The sequence below is a fragment of the Cimex lectularius genome, unplaced genomic scaffold (genome assembly GCF_000648675.2).
Source record: "Cimex lectularius strain Harlan isolate CLEC.00 unplaced genomic scaffold, Clec_2.1 scaffold123, whole genome shotgun sequence".
Lineage (NCBI taxonomy): Eukaryota > Metazoa > Arthropoda > Insecta > Hemiptera > Cimicidae > Cimex > Cimex lectularius.
In genome coordinates, this window is record NW_019392886.1 from 341,920 (window position 1) to 360,731 (window position 18,812).

General features: G+C 33.3%; 1 non-coding gene across 1 annotated transcript; it reads left to right on the top strand.

The window, feature by feature from the left end:
* The first annotated feature begins 16,259 nt into the window (after nt 1-16,259).
* Nucleotides 16,260-16,332, top strand: Trnay-aua. Its single transcript has one exon. It is a non-coding gene; the product is annotated as a tRNA-Tyr (tRNA).
* Nucleotides 16,333-18,812: the final 2,480 nt, after the last annotated feature.

An 18,812-nucleotide genomic window follows, 5' to 3' on the forward strand; every position in this document is an offset into this window, starting at 1 on the left:
GTGCCACCAGGACTTTATTTCCTCCTTTTGTTGATCCTTGAAAATAAATAAACTATTTATAAGACAATAGTTGGACCCATGCTGTTATACGCCTCCCAGTTTTGGATATATATAAGTAACACCAGCATTCCGAGCATACATATTCAGAATTTAAATAAAATAAAATAATATCACCTACACTGAATAAACTAATGCATAAAATTTGAAACATCCCTTATATGAAAGATGGTATTAACACTATAACAACCTCCTTTTTATCACGTAGTGCTGATAGTGCAACGTAGGTAAATAACATAACCTCTCAAAGAAATGGAAAAACAGACGGAACATTTAAAAATAAGGGTTTTGTACTTTTTTATTTAATCCATTATATTTCGAGGTGCGATTAACTCCAAATAACTTCATTCAACTACCAACTTCCATCTCAATCCACCTTTCGTATTTTCCCTCCTTTTTAAAATAGGTATCCGAGTGGATCAAAGTCCCGATAGCTCACCTGCTAGAGCAGCGGCGTATTTACCCGAAGGTCGTGGGTTCGAATCCCGCTCGTGACACTAACTTTTTCATTTCAACCAATACTTTACATAAAGATTTTTTTGTTTATTTAATTCCTAAAATATTTCTATATTCATTTATTAAATTTATTAAATTATTTATGCATTTTTCCAATCAATCTATTAAAGGAAATATGTATTTTTTATTTGGTTTTGGAAGTGGTACTAATAATCTAGGCAAACAATTATTTCGTAAGCCTGCTGTGCAAAATGTTAATTTTTCCTCTTTTTAGGGGTTGTTTTTAAACTTTTTCTCCACAGTTTATTTATGCTAATTTAGTAAGGTTTGTATGTATATTTCAAATCCTCGGACGTAAGGATGTTTAATGGCCTTCGGTTTTTTCCTTGAATTTACTTTTTCACACATTTGTGTATTCAAATGTACTGTCAGGTGTGCATTTAAAACTATAAACTAAACATTGTACTGTGTCTGAGTAAATGCAGGTATGATACGCGTATGCAAATTTCAGATATCTGTGATTTCTTAATTTTAAACTCTTACAAACGCTTAATGAATCGAATTATTGACAGAATTCATGTATGAAAAGGTGGTAAGCCAAAAATTTCTTAAAAATAAACTAACGTGAATACTTTTTACATAGGAGAAGATCCGAAATCGTCGAGTGTAATGTACTATATGCTGCAAGTGCCTTTAATCAGTTCTGTATGGATGAAAATAACGATAGTTTGTATAAATCATGTTTTCTTTCATCATTGTTCTTAAATACGGAAATATTAAATTTCAATGTTTTTGTAAGTTCAAAGTCAATCATATCAGTTAAACTGTATGGTAGCTATGTGGATCTCTTTCAGAAACAAAGTTTGAACAGCAAAAGAAAAAACAAAATTTAAATAAAAGTTAAACCTTCTAATTTAAAAGAAATAATAGAAAACATATGTACATTAATTAACAAACTATGCTCAACCTTTCGAGTGATTTACAGGAGTTACTGGGTCCCCAGCCCTTCTTTCGAAGAGCATTTTTCAGCTTTCTCAAATTTATTGGAATTTAAAATGAGATGAAGGCCTTTTCCCAAATTGTTATACCAATGAATGTTTGCCTGCTAATGAGAGTTGTGCATGCAAGATATTTATTTCTTTTTTCAAAAAATTTTGAGGCTAAGAAAAAAAAAAGAGGCTAAAGAAAAAGAAATATTATTGGGTTTTGTTTCTTATTATTGTTGTGTAGAACTAGTTCATTTATCATATTTGAATGGAAGAATAAAAGGATAATAAGGAGCCTATACTCTGCTGACACTGTTGCTAGTCTGACTCCATTATTATTATTATTATTAGCCATATGGGAAATGTTTACATTATGGAACAAAAATTCACTATTCTATTTTTTTTAAATAAATAAAAAATTTTTATATGTAATTTAAAATGGGATTTTTGCATGTATTTGGCCTTCCAAATTAAGATTTTTAAAAGGATAAATTAAAGCTTTGGATGGCAAGAGGATAAATTAGTTTAAGAGTGAATGTTTGAAGTCAGAGTTTATAGCACTCAGAAGAGAAATAGCTAAACTAAAATAGAAAGTTTGGATTTTAGGGCGTGAAATGACGTTAAAACGCTCTTAAAAATTAATAATATTAAAAATTATAATACAAGACTCTACTCACAATCCACACTCAGCTGAGATACGAAATACAAATTTTTAAATTTACGAGAGACTAGAAATCAAATTCCCGTATTCACGTGGTCGACCCAAAAGAGAAAGAGAGCTAAAAATCCTTTTTTTTCATCCGTGAGGTTATTTTCCCGCGAAAACTATCGATCTNATATATATGTTTTAACTGTGAGTAAAATATTGAATCAATTTAACCCTATCTAATCCGCCTGTTGTCGCTATTTCTTTCCAAATAAAGAATCATAACGTTATTAATTTTTATTTTAAATTATCTGTAAGATAATTACCTACTTCTGTTGTCAACCGATAGCCAAAGTTTGAAGTATCTGGTATCTGGACAGTATGATCGTCATCGTGTAACATCGAACTCTAACTGTAAATCATAAAAAAATATATTTAGCAATAAATATTTCAAGGATTCTCAAAAATCCGTTTCTTAGTTCGCTTTTTGTTTTCTTTTGTCGTTCTAAAAACTGCAATGTTTAGCGTACAATCAAATATAAATATATGTTTTCTTTATATTAAAAAAAAAAAAAATTGACAGAATGCACACTGTAAAGAAGTACTCAAAGTTAATCGGCCGTTTTTCAAACCGTCCAGACTACCAAAACGACTACATACGTTTTAATTTCTACCAATAAAGAACGAGATTTGCGTAATACTTGATGAAAGAGGCCATAAAAAACCTCTGGATACAAGTTTTTTTCTCAACCAATAAGTTGAATTGAGTTCTTCTCATGAATGGAGGAGCCGGTAGGTAGTAAGTGGCCCGGAGTAAGTCACGATTTACAAAGCGGTCAGTGGGTTATCTAAAGCTCAACTTGGATTCGGCTAATACGCGCCAATTGCCACTCGAAATCTATCATACTTAACTAACAAGTGTATCAGTCGTATACGCCTATAAACAGTTCCACGAACAAGTCAAAATTAATAGTCCAATTAAAATAATAATAATAATAATAAAAGTTTTACCACTTAATGTATTATGTAACAAGAACAAAATTATATCGTGATAACCAAATTTTTTTCAACGGTAAATAAAATAACCATGATTCATTTAATAGAAGTAAATAAGCGGCACTAGGCGGACCCTTTGTCATTCTGAAATTGACAAAAGGACTCGTTACAGCGACGGCGGATTTCCAAGCTCCGTGCAAGAAAGAGCTTAAATAATTAATTGGCGCTAATTTCATTTTGAAACAAGATAATGACGGCGAGCTAGTTTGGAAGGACTTTCACCATCGTAAATCTGTAGAAAATTATGCTAAAATTATTCCAATGGCTTTTTTTTTCTTACGAAGCCTTCAATTTCAATCGAAAAATTAATGGCATTGCTTGAACGCAATCAAAAACTTATTTCTTGTATTAACGTTCTATTATTATTTTTAAATATATTACTTTACTCGTTTCGAGCTACGTATTAATTATTTGTGATTTGTTTTAAAAATTATTTATTTTTATTTTTAAATTATCTATTTTTAATTTCAAATTAACCCATTTAACTTTCAGTTAACTTTTTTATTTAATCATTTTCTACTTTCAAATTAATATTGTTTTCATTTTAAATTAACCGTTTATTACCTCAAATTAACAACTTTTAACTTCAAATTAACTTTTTCATATTAACACTTTTTTCCTTCTATTTGGCTTTTTATTTTCAAATTAATATTGTTTTCATTTTAAATTAACCGTTTATTACCTCAAATTAACATCTTTTAACTTCAAATTAACTTTTTCATATTAACACTTTTTCCTTCTATTTGGCTTTTTGTTTTTTTAAACTGACATCTTTTATTTTCAAATTAACCTTTTCACATTTGAAATGAAATTTTTAAATTCCAAATTAATACATTTTTACCTTTAAATTAATTATTTTAAGATCAAACTAAAAACCCTTTTTACTATAAAATAAAGATTTTTAATTTCAAATTGAATTATTTTTATTTTCTGCTGAACCTTTTTAATTTTAATTTTTTTTAAAAATTCCAAATTAATCCATTTTTACTTTTAAATTAGTTATTTTAAATTAAACTAAAAACCCTTTTTACTCTAAAATAAAGATTTTTAATTTCAAATTGAACTATTTTTATTTTCTGCTGAACCTTTTTAATTTTAATTTTTTTTTAAATTCCAAATTAATCCATTATTACCTTTAAAGTAATTATTTTAAGATTAAACTAAAAACCCTTTTTACTCTAAAATAAACATTTTTAATTTTTTAATTTTTAATTTCAAATTGAACTATTTTTATTTCTGCTGAACCTTTTTAATTTTAATTTGTTTTTAAATCTCAAAATATCCCTTCTAAATTAAAAACTGACCATTTTTACTTTCAAAATAACCCTTTCCTTAAATCATTAAAATATGTAAGAGAGGGTCGTTTCGTACTTATAATGTGCGGTAATAGTAAAATTTCTGTACATTTGAGATCATTTTTTATATAGAAAATAATTAGTTAGAATATCAAATAAATATTATTTAACATTAAAAAGTATGTAATATTAATCGTAAAAACAATTTGTTTTTTCAACTTGGTTGAATTGATTGTTTACATATAAAATAATTATTTTACATAATTAGCTTATTTTTGTAAAAATCTTGAAGTTATAGAAGAATTGTTTGGTTTTGTATTTTTTGCATAACTTGGAAGATTAATTGTGAGTTTTAATGTGGTGGTTGAATTAAAAACGAATTATATATCTTTGAAAACTTCATAAATCAAAAGAGTAACCGTTTGTTTTTACATTTTTATTATTTGGTGATATTTTATTTTGTTCCATTTTTATTTTTTTCAATTGTAGGAATTTTACTTCTCGTGCTTAGATTTCATACCATATTGAACCACCATATAAATTTTTGCTTAATTTGAAATTAAAAGGAGTTATTGAAAATTAGGAAGGGTTTTATTTTTAGGATAAAAAGTTAATTATAAAAAGTGTTAATTTGATTACAAAAGGGTTAGTTGAAAATAAAAAATCTTAATTTGACAGGAAAGGTGGTTAAGTTAACGGGAAAAAAGTATAACTGTAACTTGAAATTGCCATTAAATTACCATGAATTTTGTTTAAATAATTTTAAATTGACCGTAGCAGGTGACAAATTTCAGACGCGTCATTTGACCAATATGGCGGGTGATGTTTGACTACCCAATACAATTTTAGCCACGTCACCTACAAAATATAGACATCCTTGAGTTTGCACTATTTCAAATCTATTCTATCTCTACCGAAGGCCGGTTTCCCTTATTTGCAAAGAAGTTTGTCGTGTTTATGAAGTATATTTGCTGAAATTGACCGTTTCGCTCTAAAGAAATAGTTCACATTCAACGAGTCCCTTCTAATCCGGTAAAATGAGCCGCACTATCTTGGAGTTGTTTGCCTTTTACAAATCAAACAGTTATCTTTTGAGAAAACGAATCGATATACAATAAATACTCGCGCAGATGGATTTTTCCTCCAAGATATCCAATTTATTATTATTTATTAATATTGCTATTCAAATAAGCGATAAAAGCTGTTGTTTGTACTAAAAGTTCTTTTTTCTGAAAAATTATCGTTTTTATACAACCATACTGATGTAAAATAACTTTTGTGTATGGTTCATATATTTGAATTTCTTTCTCCGTTTTAACGTTTTATAAAGTTGAAAAGTTAACCTTAATTCCATTATATTTCGTGGTCCGATTAACCAAATAACTTCTTTCAATTAATTAATCATTATGTATGTAATTGGTTGAAATGAAAAAGTTAGTGTCACGAGCGGGATTCGAACCCACGATCTTCGGCTAAATACGCAACTGCTCTACCACTTGAACTATCGTGACTTTCCATTTTTCGACTTTTTCATTTCAATCAATACCTTACATAATGAATAATTAATGAAATGAGTTATTTGGTCCATCGGACCACGAAATGTAATGAATTGAATAAGTAAAACGACGTATATCTTCACTAAAAGCTCTCCGTGGCCATTTCATTTGTCGCCGAAAATCAACTCCTGATTACACGACATTTGAAAAATGGCAAAAAAGGAGGGAAAATGCGAAAGGTTGGGTTGAGATGGAAAGTTAGTGTCCGAGGGGATCGAAATCACGATAGCTCAAGTGGTAGAGCAGCGGCAATTTAGCCGAAGATCGTGGCTTCCAATCCCGCTCGTAACACTAACTTTTTCATTTCAACCAATACTTTACATAAAGATTAATTAATTGAAAGGAGTTATGCTTAAACTTGATGATTGTGAAAAGAGACATATTCCAAACTGCACGAGGCACACAGGCATAAATTACCATATTAAAATTTTTAGGAAATATATAAAGTATTCCTTTGTTAAATTGAAAATAATTTCCAAGACTCATTTAGTACCTTGTTGCCAAAAGGAACCGTCTAATTTTGAACGACTTAGCGCTTTTCAGTGTACACAACACCAAGTTATATCTTCGATTTGCATTTTTTACAATAATTTATTTGTAGGCTGTACAGATCGAACATATCAAAATGCATACTGCAAATATGTGCGTAATTTCCGCTCTTTCGCTTGGTAATAGGGCACCGCTATCTTTCAGTCATGATATTTAAGAGAAACCAGCCAACTGTGGCAGTGAATATCAGGGATTAAAAAGTGAGGAGCTCTCGAGGCTTTCGTCGTTTAAGGCGATGTTTCTCGGGATAGAAAAATGTAAAGAAGGCTTATGAAGTAGGAAACGATGAATCGAAAGTTTGGAAACTTTTGCAATGTGGAAACGAGTAAGTTTCTCGTCGAAAGAAGGGATATTTGATTAGCAAATTGATTGTGTTGGATATTGGCGACAAATCCGACTTAGGAATTATAAGTTTTCGTTGTTGTCTAAGCCTTCTGCTAAGTTGCTCTTTCTTAAGTCTGTGTGTACTTACACGCAATTTGCAGTCTGGATATCTAACCATCTGACTTGAGTGAAAGTCAATAGTTTCTTTTTGCCGATGGAGAATGGATGGAAAGATTATTTTTGGCACTGTATACTGTCCTCAAGTCTCCGTTGTTTGCACCAGTTTTTGATAATCTCAGCAAAAAGAAGACTATTTTCCAAGTTGTTTTGATAGTATTCGGGTTAAAAGGCAAAAATCATCCAACAGTGTTTGGATATATAGGAAGCACATTGCAAATAGTAGACAGGAAGGGACAAAGACTGTTTCCTTGTGGGACGCCGGATTGTACTGGTTTGATATCAGATAAAGCCTCTGATAAGAAAGTCTGTTAGAGGATTATGTAAATAATGGACAAGGACACTGGGCGTCTTAAACACATTTAAACTTTAAATAAAGTTTGGGAAAACGCAAGGAGGGAAAATTTTGGAAGATCTTAAAGTTATTAAAAAATTCAAAAAGTGGTCCGCATGACCAATTAATATGTTTTAATTAATTAAGGTTTTTAGTTGAGATAAAAAAATCAGTGTCACGAGGGGGATTCGAACCCACGATCTTCGGCTAGATACACCGCTAGCCACTTGAGCTATCGTGACCTCGATCCACTCGGACACTAACTTCCCATCTCAACCCCACCTTTTGAATTTTCCCTCCTTTTTGCCATTTTTCAAATCTCGTGTAATCGGATTGGATTCTCGGCGACAAATAAAATGGCCATGGAGAACTTTCGTGAAGATATACTTCATTTAGACTTATTAAAATCACCAGTTTTCGTGGTCCGCTTGGCTTCTTTAAATTAATTAAGGTTTTTAGTTGAGATAAAAAAAGTGTCAATGTAATCCATTGAAAAATGGCAAAAAGGAGGGAAAATTCAAAGGGTGGTGTTGAGATCGGAAGTTGGTGTCCGAGTGGATCGAGGTCACGATAGCTCAAGTGGTAGAGCAGCGGCATATCAAGCCGAAGATCGTTGGTTCGAATCACACTCATGACACTGACTTTTTATATCAACTATAAACCTTAATTAATTGAAAGTTATTAAAAAATATAAATATAAATATGCAACTCCCATTTAGCGGTACCACCATACCAGGAGGATACCAGGATAAAAATGTTACGCCCCATTCCATTTGGTTCATAAAAAAGTGATGGCTGATTTACATAATCTCACTCTGCGCTTACATGTGCGGATTTGAGTCACACTTCTTGCAGCCCACCGACAATTCCAGTTTCTATGTAATTTAAATCAATTACAACCGGGTCTCAAGAATCACCCACCTCAGGTATTAGTCCCGGGACAGCTCTAGGTCTTTCCGATCAGCATCCAGGCTATGGGTCCAGAAGCTGAAGTAGCTAGGTCGTTTCAGTCCCCAACACAGCTGCGTAAAACTCCTGTGAGTAGAACTATCTTCTGTAAAACGTGCCCCTAGGCAACTATTGAAAACGATAAGAACCACTACTCTTAACAAGTGAAAAATGATTAGCTCAATATTTTATTCAACAAGATTCCATTAGGCGCACATTCATTCTTAACAGAGACATATGAACTTCATAACTGAATTAATAAACTGTTATTTATTACTTTCTAACTAGTAATTAACAGTCATATTTCAACAATTTAAGAATGTATTTTAGCTTTCTTGTAGTGTTGACGTGTTGAATCTCAAAAATATAATTTGCAATGTTTGTTGATTTTCCATTACAAAGATGTCTTGCCTATCTTGTAAGGAAAAGGTCTGTCCGCCAAGTTCTTTGTCCGTTTGTGCCGTTGCTTTACAAAACAAAGATCTTTTAATTTTTTTTTAATCTGAACTGATGAAGCAGCCCATGGCGGAACATTCGAAGGAACGTGTGTAATGATGTTATTTTAGCTTAACCTTCACGCAGAGGCAAATTATGGTCAGAAGATCACACAACGCCGATTAAGAATCGTCTGAATGAGCAAAGGAATTTGCCGAATTTCATAGAAAGTACTAGCCTCTACCTAGAGCCTAACTTCATAGAGAGCCGGCACTCAACGAGAAAGTCATTGCCGAAAATAAAACAATGGCTGGATGAATCACGATGACAACTTCGCTATATCGGGATTTTTTTCTTGAACAAAAATGTTTCGATTACTCCCACGCAAAATGAATAAAACGACATCTTTAAATAATATATCAAATGTTGATGGTGTTAGTAATTCATTTTAAACGAAAACATAAAATCATTATCAAGATTCGTAATTATCGTAAAAACCTCCAATCACACGTAAATTAGGTAAGTAAAATCTAAAAACTGAACTTTTAATATCTTCATACAAAACTTTAAGAACCAAAATAAAAATAATTGTAGAATAAACTTTTTTTAAGTTAATTAAGCAGCATGAAACTCCCATGTATCAACTGTCGATGGGTGGCCCTTGGAGGATCTTACTCGTAAACGAGGACTCAATCTCACGCGATAATAGGCACCGAAAATTTTGCGAAAAGTGCAATAAACTGTAGTACCGATAGCTGAGGGTACTATTTATTTGGGCCAATGGTAGTGTGAGAGGGCCAATGGCGGAATATTGTCGAACCACATCGACACTCAGTTAGGTTAGTCATATAATTAATATGTGTAAAGAAAAAATATAAGTAGTTAGAGTAGAATAACAAGAACTCCACCACTCTAATTGAATGGTATTTAAACAGAAAATTATGAATTTAAGAGTGAGTGATTGTGTGAATTGTCATCTCACTCACCTCAATTCATTTGGACATGGAATACCATGTCCCAAATATTCAAATACCTTAGAAAATAGAATTTAAAAACGAACGATACTAAATGCGAGCCAAAAATATTCACCTTACAACACCCAACAAATCCTAAAGAACTAAGAGTGGACAATAATAAAAAATAGCATGAAATCCAACAAACCTTCTCAACCATTACCTGAACATAACAGAGTGTAGCCCGTGAAAATTCAATACTTTTTGAGGTTATGCGACTTCTCAATTGGACTAAATTTCACTTTTCACATTACCTCAACCTATACAACCGTCATCCGTTCTGAAAAAAATGTTTATCTTACAGCTAATTTGATTACACTAGAATAATTTGTAAATAATCTGATTTACCTGTGATATGTCTTGTCTCGACTTTAATGTTTGTTGAAACTTGATGAAAAAACCTAAACCTAAAAGTATAAGCTTTAACCAACCAGTCACTTTTGCTTATATTTTATTATTTTGAGTAGAATTGTCAAAATAACTATTTTTCTTAAATGTGTATAACCAATTCACCTTGTTGAGCATTTAAACATAAATTTGATCTGATTTTAGAAAAATTGATTATGTGAAATGCTCTCATTACTAGGTTCAACTTTTTCTAACTAAATATCCGTCATTCTTACCAAAACCAAGAAATTATTACTTATATTTTTAATCAAGAAAGAAAGTGATTTTGTGTTTGTTTACTTAAGGTTACAATAAAAAAATTATCTCATATAGTTATATCCTCTTTCCTACGGTGTAATTATATTTTCAGTAGAAATGTGTGGTGATTAGTGATCGTTAATCGATATTTATTTAGAAATCGTGAGATGCGGTCTGGTGTGATGTAGGTTTCAGAAAAACATTTTCTTTATCGTGCCAACGTTTCGATCTTTATTGAGATCATCTTCAGGGCCTGGGATTTACAAACATTGTTTACATATAACAATTACATTTTGGATGTGGAAAAGTGAATTTATACAATGCAAAATATATTTTTTATATATTCAATCAAAGTATTTCTACTCACTCAAAGTGTTTGTCTTCTGTGTAATTGTGCCATTCTTGCGTGTCGTGTCGAGAGTGCCAGTGAGATTTTGCTATTTTGTGTTTATATACGTTGGATTTTGAAGGGGTGGGGAAGGATGTCGGTATAGAAAAGACATTTTTGTATAAGGCGTCGGCTTCTTTGAGGTGAAAAGAGCCGACGAAGGGAAAAAATGTGTTGGTAATGGTTCGGCCAGATTATCCTTTCAGGATTATATAGAAAGGGATAAATAGGAAAAGGAAAGCTAAATTGTTGGGAAATTAGACTATGTGAAAAATATTTGATGTGTGGAATGTAATGTGATGATATAGGTATGTTATCTGTATTGAATTTGATTAATGATATTGGCGTAGCTGCGACTGAGTTTACATGTATCTGTTCTGTAATTGATGCTGTGTTTATCTCTGTTGATATAAACCATTTCTAAGAAATTACGTTTATGTTTGTTTTGTTCTGTATGTAATATTTTTGGATTTTTGAAGTCGAAATTGTGTTGGTGTTCAAAATGGTGGGTAGCGAGTGCTGTAGGATTTTGCTTGGGTTTTTTGCAATCATAGATATGTTGCTTTACTCTCTTGTCCAGATATTGGGATGTAAGACCGATGTAAGTTGCCGGACAGTTTAAACAGTTGATCTTGTAGATTACGTCAGATTTATTTGTTATTGGTGTGGGATCTTTAATTTTGGAAAAAAGTGTTTGAATTGTTTTATAATTTTTGAAAGCTATTTTGAAGTTATCGGACAAGAGAAATGTGTTTAATTTATGTGATAGGCCTTGGATAAATGGTATGGAAATGTATGCTGGTTTGTTTGTATTCGATAGACATAATGTAGTATTATTAGTAATAGTGGATGGTGTTAGTGTTGAGTTGTAGTTGTTGATTATTCTGTTAATTATGTGCTTAGAGTAGAGATTGTTATGGAGGATCTGTTTGTGTATCTTTATGTTTTTGTGGTGGAAGGATTCACGGCTTAAGGTAATCATTCTGTGAAGTAACCCTTTGGCCCTGTTTATTATTGTATGAAGAGGATGGTGAGATTTAAAGTTGAGGTACCGATCTGTATTTCTTGGTTTTTACCAATCTGTGATTAATGTGCCATCTGGTTATTTTATTACAAGTGTATCTAAAAATGGTATTGTTTTGCTGTTTTCGATTTCATGTGTAAATGGTAGGCGTGGGTGAAAGCTACTAAATGTATCTAATGTTATTTGAATTTGATCTGTGGGAACTGCTGTCAATATATCATCTACGTATTTAGTGAGGAAGAGTAATGTGAAAGGAAGTTGTCGTATGACTGTATTTAGTGGATGTGTCATGATTATGTCTGCTAGTATCGGGCCTAGTTGCTACGTGTATAAATTCACTTTTCCACATCCAAAATGTAATTGTAATATGTAAACAATGTTTGTAAATCCCAGGCCCTGAAGATGATCTCAATAATGATCGAAACATTGGCACAATAAAGAAAATGTTTTTCTGAAACCTACATCACACCAGACCGCATCTCACGATTTCTAAATAAATATTTTCAGTAGGCTTAAAATTTTGTGAGATACTGGGTACTTTGTGAGATCTAGTCGTGAAACATTCTGAAAAGCAAATATCTCGAATACATTTGAGAATCAGACTTTTGAAAAAAAAGGGACTTTTTAGTCCAATTTGACATCTTGGATAACCTCCTGATATATTGACTTCTGCTGACATGACTCTGAGCACTCCTAAAATCGAAAAAGACCAATGGCCCTATGGGTCGTGAAGTATGGGGAGCGACGGCCATCAAAAAGATTATTTGTAATTCCATTATATTTAGTGGTCTATTGACCAAATTACTTCTTTCCAGGAATTAATCCTTTTATGGTTCGGTTGGAATGAAAAAGCTAGTGCCACGAGCGGGATTCGAACCCACGACGTCCGGCTCAATACGCCGCTGCTCTGCCACTTGAGTTATCGTGACTTCGATCCACTCGGTTTATTTGTAGTGAGTGTGTTGTTCCTTATTTTTAAAAAGATAGTTCATACGCACCGTTGCTGTTTTCAACGATCCAGATTTCAAGTTTATAGCTCATCATCAGGTTGTAAAACTCTTTCAAGCTGATGATGAGCTATAAGCTAGAAATCCGGATCGTTGAAAAAAACTAACTGTGAGTAGAAAATATCTTTTTAGAAATATAGAAATTTGCACTATGATTAAAACTCGGCATGATTAACCAAGAACTGAGTTTTAAACAAATTAATTTATTGAACTGTTAAATATTGAATAAGTAAAATATCTTCAAAATCATTATTTATCTTGTTTATTGTTTATATTTGTTATTATCTACTTGTGAAACAAACTATTTTTGGTCTAGCGAAAAAAGAGGTCCATTTAACAATTTAAATTTCTTATGTGATCAAATCCTAGAAAACACTAAATAGAGTTTAGGCTTAGAGCAAATACGGCGAGAGTGTGCAATGGTTGTTAATTCCTCTATTAAAATATCATTGGATCGTTTCAGGTCGTAGATAATAAGATCCTATTGTAAGAGAACCATTTGAATAAATGTGACACCACTACTGAACAACATTATTAGAGAAAGTTATGCTAGGCAAAGCCGGGGTTATTGCTTGGATATTTGTCTCTCGAAAAGGTTAGTGGGGCCGTCTATATGACCGGTGACACCACATCGCCTGTTATTATTCAGATCGGAGGAGGGTGGGTGGGTGTAGTGTGATTACCGGTGACAATAGAGGGCGCGGTCTGGCACCACGTGGGTATGGAATTCTTCACCCTCGTGGGTGTAATTAGCGTGGCCACGTGCCGTGGTGGCCACCGAGTCACGACCGGCTACCGAATCGCGGCCACGGGTTTGGATTGTGAACGGCCCCTCTTGTCATCGCTACCGATCGACATCGGCTTGTTTCCTCGTTCCATCGACGTGTCGTGCATAGGGAATTTTTTCCCCGCCTTTCTCGGTAGCGGACAAGTGAGCTCCTCTTGCTCAGATGGCTATCGTCGAACGGTCTTCTTCTTTTTTTCCCGTGTCCCCTTTGAATTAATAACGCATGTTACATGCGCCGCCTTTTCAAGCTTCACTTCATTCTTCGACCTATACAAGAATCAAAAAAATCGAGGGGAAATTTACAGAGAAAAAACTCAGCTAAGCAATGAAAAGTGCTGAAACGAGAAGCTTGTAAAAAAAATAAAAGAACTGTGTTTTATTTCTTATCACTTGGCCCTTTCTGAATGAAATGAAAAGTCCAAAACATCTATTTTCTTCTGAGTTCTCTAGTTCCCTTCACCCATTTCTCCTTTGTGAGCACACATGTTCCTGATGTTTTAATCCTCATACAGAAACAGTCTTACGCCGAGAATTTGCCGGCTTCGCTCTGTGGAGACGGGCGGGGTTACTTAATGAATTATGAACTTAATATTAAATTTAAAAACAAAAATGGGCGCCACGCTGTTTATATACACGGAAACAGCTAACCGAAAAGAAAAAAAAGAAAAGAAAATAAAACAAAGAAAATTCAATAACAGTAAAATTAACTTAAAAAAAAGAACACAATATTTTACATAAGGAAACAAAAAAAAACACATTCATTCCAATGGAAACTAAAATATTAAACATAGATTAATCTTAATTCTCTACGGTTAACATTTTAACAAACTTACACACTAAGTGAACCTAAATTATCATAAAATCTAAATAAACATTCCTTAAAAACTACACTTTCCTGGGAACCAGTGTCCAGATTTGCTTCTTTTCCAGGCGATTGAAAATCCCGCTTCTGAGAATGTGGAGCACCTTCTCTGAAGTTGAGTGGGTCCGCGATCGCCTTCATTGATCAAGGAATTGATGATTTTCTTTGATCCGGCCAGGCCGTAGGGATATCCGTCTCGACGCACACTCTCCTCTCTTTTATTCACTCCTCTACTCTCCCATAAGCCTATCCTAGGCCGTTTTAATTTTGATGAACCCACCGCCAATTTTAGTTTAGGTGGCATTACAATTCAGGAGGCATCCCTGGCCAAACAACAACAATACACTCATACTATGTTACGAACGTAACAACAGGCCAAATGTTAAGCAATAAAAATAAAGGAACAATTTCAATTAATTAATCTTTAATTAAGATTTTGTTTGAGATGTATCCACTATATATCCATTCGGACACTAACCTCCCATCTCAACCCCACCTTTTTGCTATTTTTCTAGTAGACGTAAGAAGCAAAAATGAAGTATGCTTCACTAATGCTCTCCGTGGCATTTCATCTGTCGCCGAGAATCAAATAGATTACACGACATTTGAAATGGGGATGATTTTGACAGAATGAAATACTCAATACGTCTGCCACTAAGGAATCCATAACTTAGGCATTATAGAGGACCTTTTTAGTGCGATAGTTTTCGATGTTCCTACAATCACCTTTTTCTAAGCACGTGAGAAGCATAAGCTAATCTTTCATCTTTATGGAAAGGTCCCTAGCGGCAAAAATTGACCAAACAGAATAGAGGGGGTTCCGACAGGGGGAATTTCTTTAAGAACATTTGAGAGATCCTGACCCATATTACAAGTATTACAACTCGGGGTCAGAACAGGAAGTTTCTTTCTAATGAGTTGAAAAAAATGTAGAGAAAAACGGGCAAAACAAGAACGAGGTGTCACTTTCGAGAAAAAGAGACATAAGAAATTAACAGCGGAAGAGAGTATATCCTCTTTCGCCTCTGGTTTAAACAAACAATAGAAAATATTAAAAATTAAATAAAACACATCAAAAAGAAATAAAAAAACACAGTAAACAACCAAATTAGATTGGACTGTTCTATTTTTTGTGATTTCTATTAGGTTAGAGTTAGATTTTGCAACTTCTGTATTGTTGGTCCTGCTTTTGTTTTTATCTGTGTTTAATAAAGACATCTTGTCAAATTTTTCTCCTTTTGTTTATTGTCTGTTTTATATGTTTTGTTTCGTATTTGTTTCTTTTTGTGCTTTTTTTTAAGTTAAACTACACAGGGCAAAATGTCGTATTGTTGGATAAATCTTACTCCTTCTTTTTTACACTGTGGACGATTTTCCTATTTAGCATAAAATGTCTGCATTTTGATTCGATGTTATTAAAGAAAAGATCGTATCGAGAAAGCTTATTAAACGTTGTTATGTTTTGAAAGTTTTACTGTTTGTTTTTTATTAAATATTAAATTAAAACATTAAAATTAATTAAGGTTTTTAGTTGAGATGAAAAAAAGCTAATGGCACGAGAGGGATTCGAACCCACGACCTTCGGTTAGATACGCCGCTGCTCTACCACCTGAGCTATCGTGACCTCGATCCACTCGGACATCAACTCCCCATCTCAACCCCACAGTATGAGTTTTCCCTCGTTTTGCCATTTTTGATGTCCGAGTGGATCGAGGTCACGATAGCTCAGGTGGTAGAGCAGCGGCGTATATAGCCGAAGGTCGTGGGTTCGAATCCCTCTCGTGCCATTAGCTTTTTTTCATCTCAACTAAAAACCTTAATTAATTGTAATGATTTAATTGGTCAAGCGGACCACGAAATTAGTGAATTTAATTAAATTAAAAGTTCTAGAAGGGAGCCTTCTTAAAGGAAATTTAGCGCTTTTCTCAATGCTTTTATGGATTACCCTAAAAATGAATAGTTGAAGTGCAACGAGTAGATTTATGACAAAAAGCCTAGATAGTTTAAAAGAAATGTTGAACATGTAAAAAATCATTGAAAATCGGCTGTTTTATACGGATTTTTTTGATGGATTTGAGGTGGACACTGGCAAAGTCTGTGATGCAAGTAGCTACCCCCGATCAAACCCTATGTAGATAGAATAAACATGGCGAATTGTTGATTTGTTTTGATTTTTGAGATTTTACATCCTTTTCCCTTTACTAAGTCAAAAATACCTAAGAGTCATGTCTGATTGGTTTGTACTGACACAGGTTGTTTTTCTCTTTTTTTACGAGGGTTCGTAACAGCAGAGGTCATATAAACCCTCAGAGTGCCGGTGTTTTTGAAAAAAAAACACATTTGTAAGTATGTCATGGTCGAATGCAGGGCCGCTGGATTCGAACCCGGGACCTTCACCTTGCATTGATGAGCGCCGTGTCAACGCCTAAACCTTTGCGGCCACCGACGCCCCTACACAGGTATTATTCATGTAATTTTATTGAATATTACGTAATACTTAAATTTCTTTGAAATTATTTTCTCAATAGAAACGATTTCAAAGTCAAAGGATCGAACTTGTTTATCGGTGCGCAGGCAGAAATTTCGCTTAGGCGACATTGTTCAGCAGGTGTCGGTGAAAATGACGCGAAACAAAAATTGTTCGACGTTGGTATTTTACACCAATTCATCGATTTTGCCTCTCTGTGAAATACGACACTCATCTCCCACATCTTGTCCCGTCGTAAAAACAGTTGACCGATTGCATCGAAATTTTTACAATTGTTGACAGATTTTTCTCGGAAAAGCGCTGATCCGCCTTTTCGAACTTCCCTCATCAGCAGGTGACCCGTGCTCGTGTTCGATAGCGCAGCCTGGTTCATTTACTTTGGACAAAGTCCTACATTTCGTTCGAAAAAGTCAATTTCCTAAATTGTATCGATGTATCATATGTATAGAAAGAGAGAATAATTCCCAATTTGCCAAAAAAATAAAAAAAATAATAATAACCTTAACATAAAATACCCTTCAAAAACTATTCACACCATTTTTTTCCGAAATTAAAGATCCCACACCAGTAACACATAAGTCTGATGTAATTTACAAAATCAATTGTATAAATTGTCCGGCAATTTACATCGGAATTCTATCCCAGTATCTAGGTAAGAGGGGTAAGACAACATATCTATGATTGCAAAAAATCTAAACCAACACATCTTAGATATATTTGTATAATTGAAACAATGTTTATAAATCACAGGTCCTGAAGATGATCTCAGTAAAGATCGAAACGTTGAAATGATAAAGAAATTGCTTTTCTAAACTTATATCACACCACACGGCATCTCACGATCTCTAAATAACCAAAACAAAACTTTGATTTTTTTCTCAGGCAAGTTATTGATTTTTGTGGCAAGAAAGAACTATATGCCATTTATTTAATTTTTTAAATGAATTTTTTTATTTCATTCTCCCATTAACTATCGTAATTTGCCAAATTTGAAAAATATCCCGTTTATCCCGTTATCGCTTTTAGTCTACATTTAAACATGGAATAAGCAATAATCTCAAGAATATCTTTTAACACTATACATAAAAAGAGTGTCTAAATAATTAATGTTGATTTAAGAAAACACTACACGTGAACCATTGGATCTCACTTTAAATCACCTTTAAATTATCTTATTTATGAAAGATATATGTGCCTTTTACAATACAGAATATTATTTCAGTGTAAAAGAAATGTTTAGCGTTCCTGACAAAGAAAATAAAAACATTTTCTATTTTTCCACGATCTCTCATAAATTTTCGGAAATTGATAACATTAATAGTTCGACTTGACTGATTTGCAAGTTTTAATTTGGTTTTCGGTCTGAGAGTCGGTGATGAACTATTGAATGAGGAATTGTTCGTAACCTCGCTGGGTCCGCCTACTCTCGCTAAACGGTTTCCCGGATCCGTTTCGGCTCTGTGAAATCATAATTTTTGACTCGGCTAAACATTAGTTGATAACAATTACATCACCATAACTTTGTTAAGCACAATCGTGAACACTACATATTACACGATTTTAATTATGTTTTAAAAGTATTTCTTGTTTATTCATTAGTCTAGAAGAAAAATATTGTTAATATATAGATTTAATGAGAGATGACAAATTAGTGTCACGAGCGGGACTCGAACATCACGATAGCTCAGGTGGTAGAAGCGCCCGGGATCGCCACCCTGATTTAGACGGAGGTCGTGGGTTCGAGCCCCTAATTTTTCATCTCAGCTTTCTCTACATTGT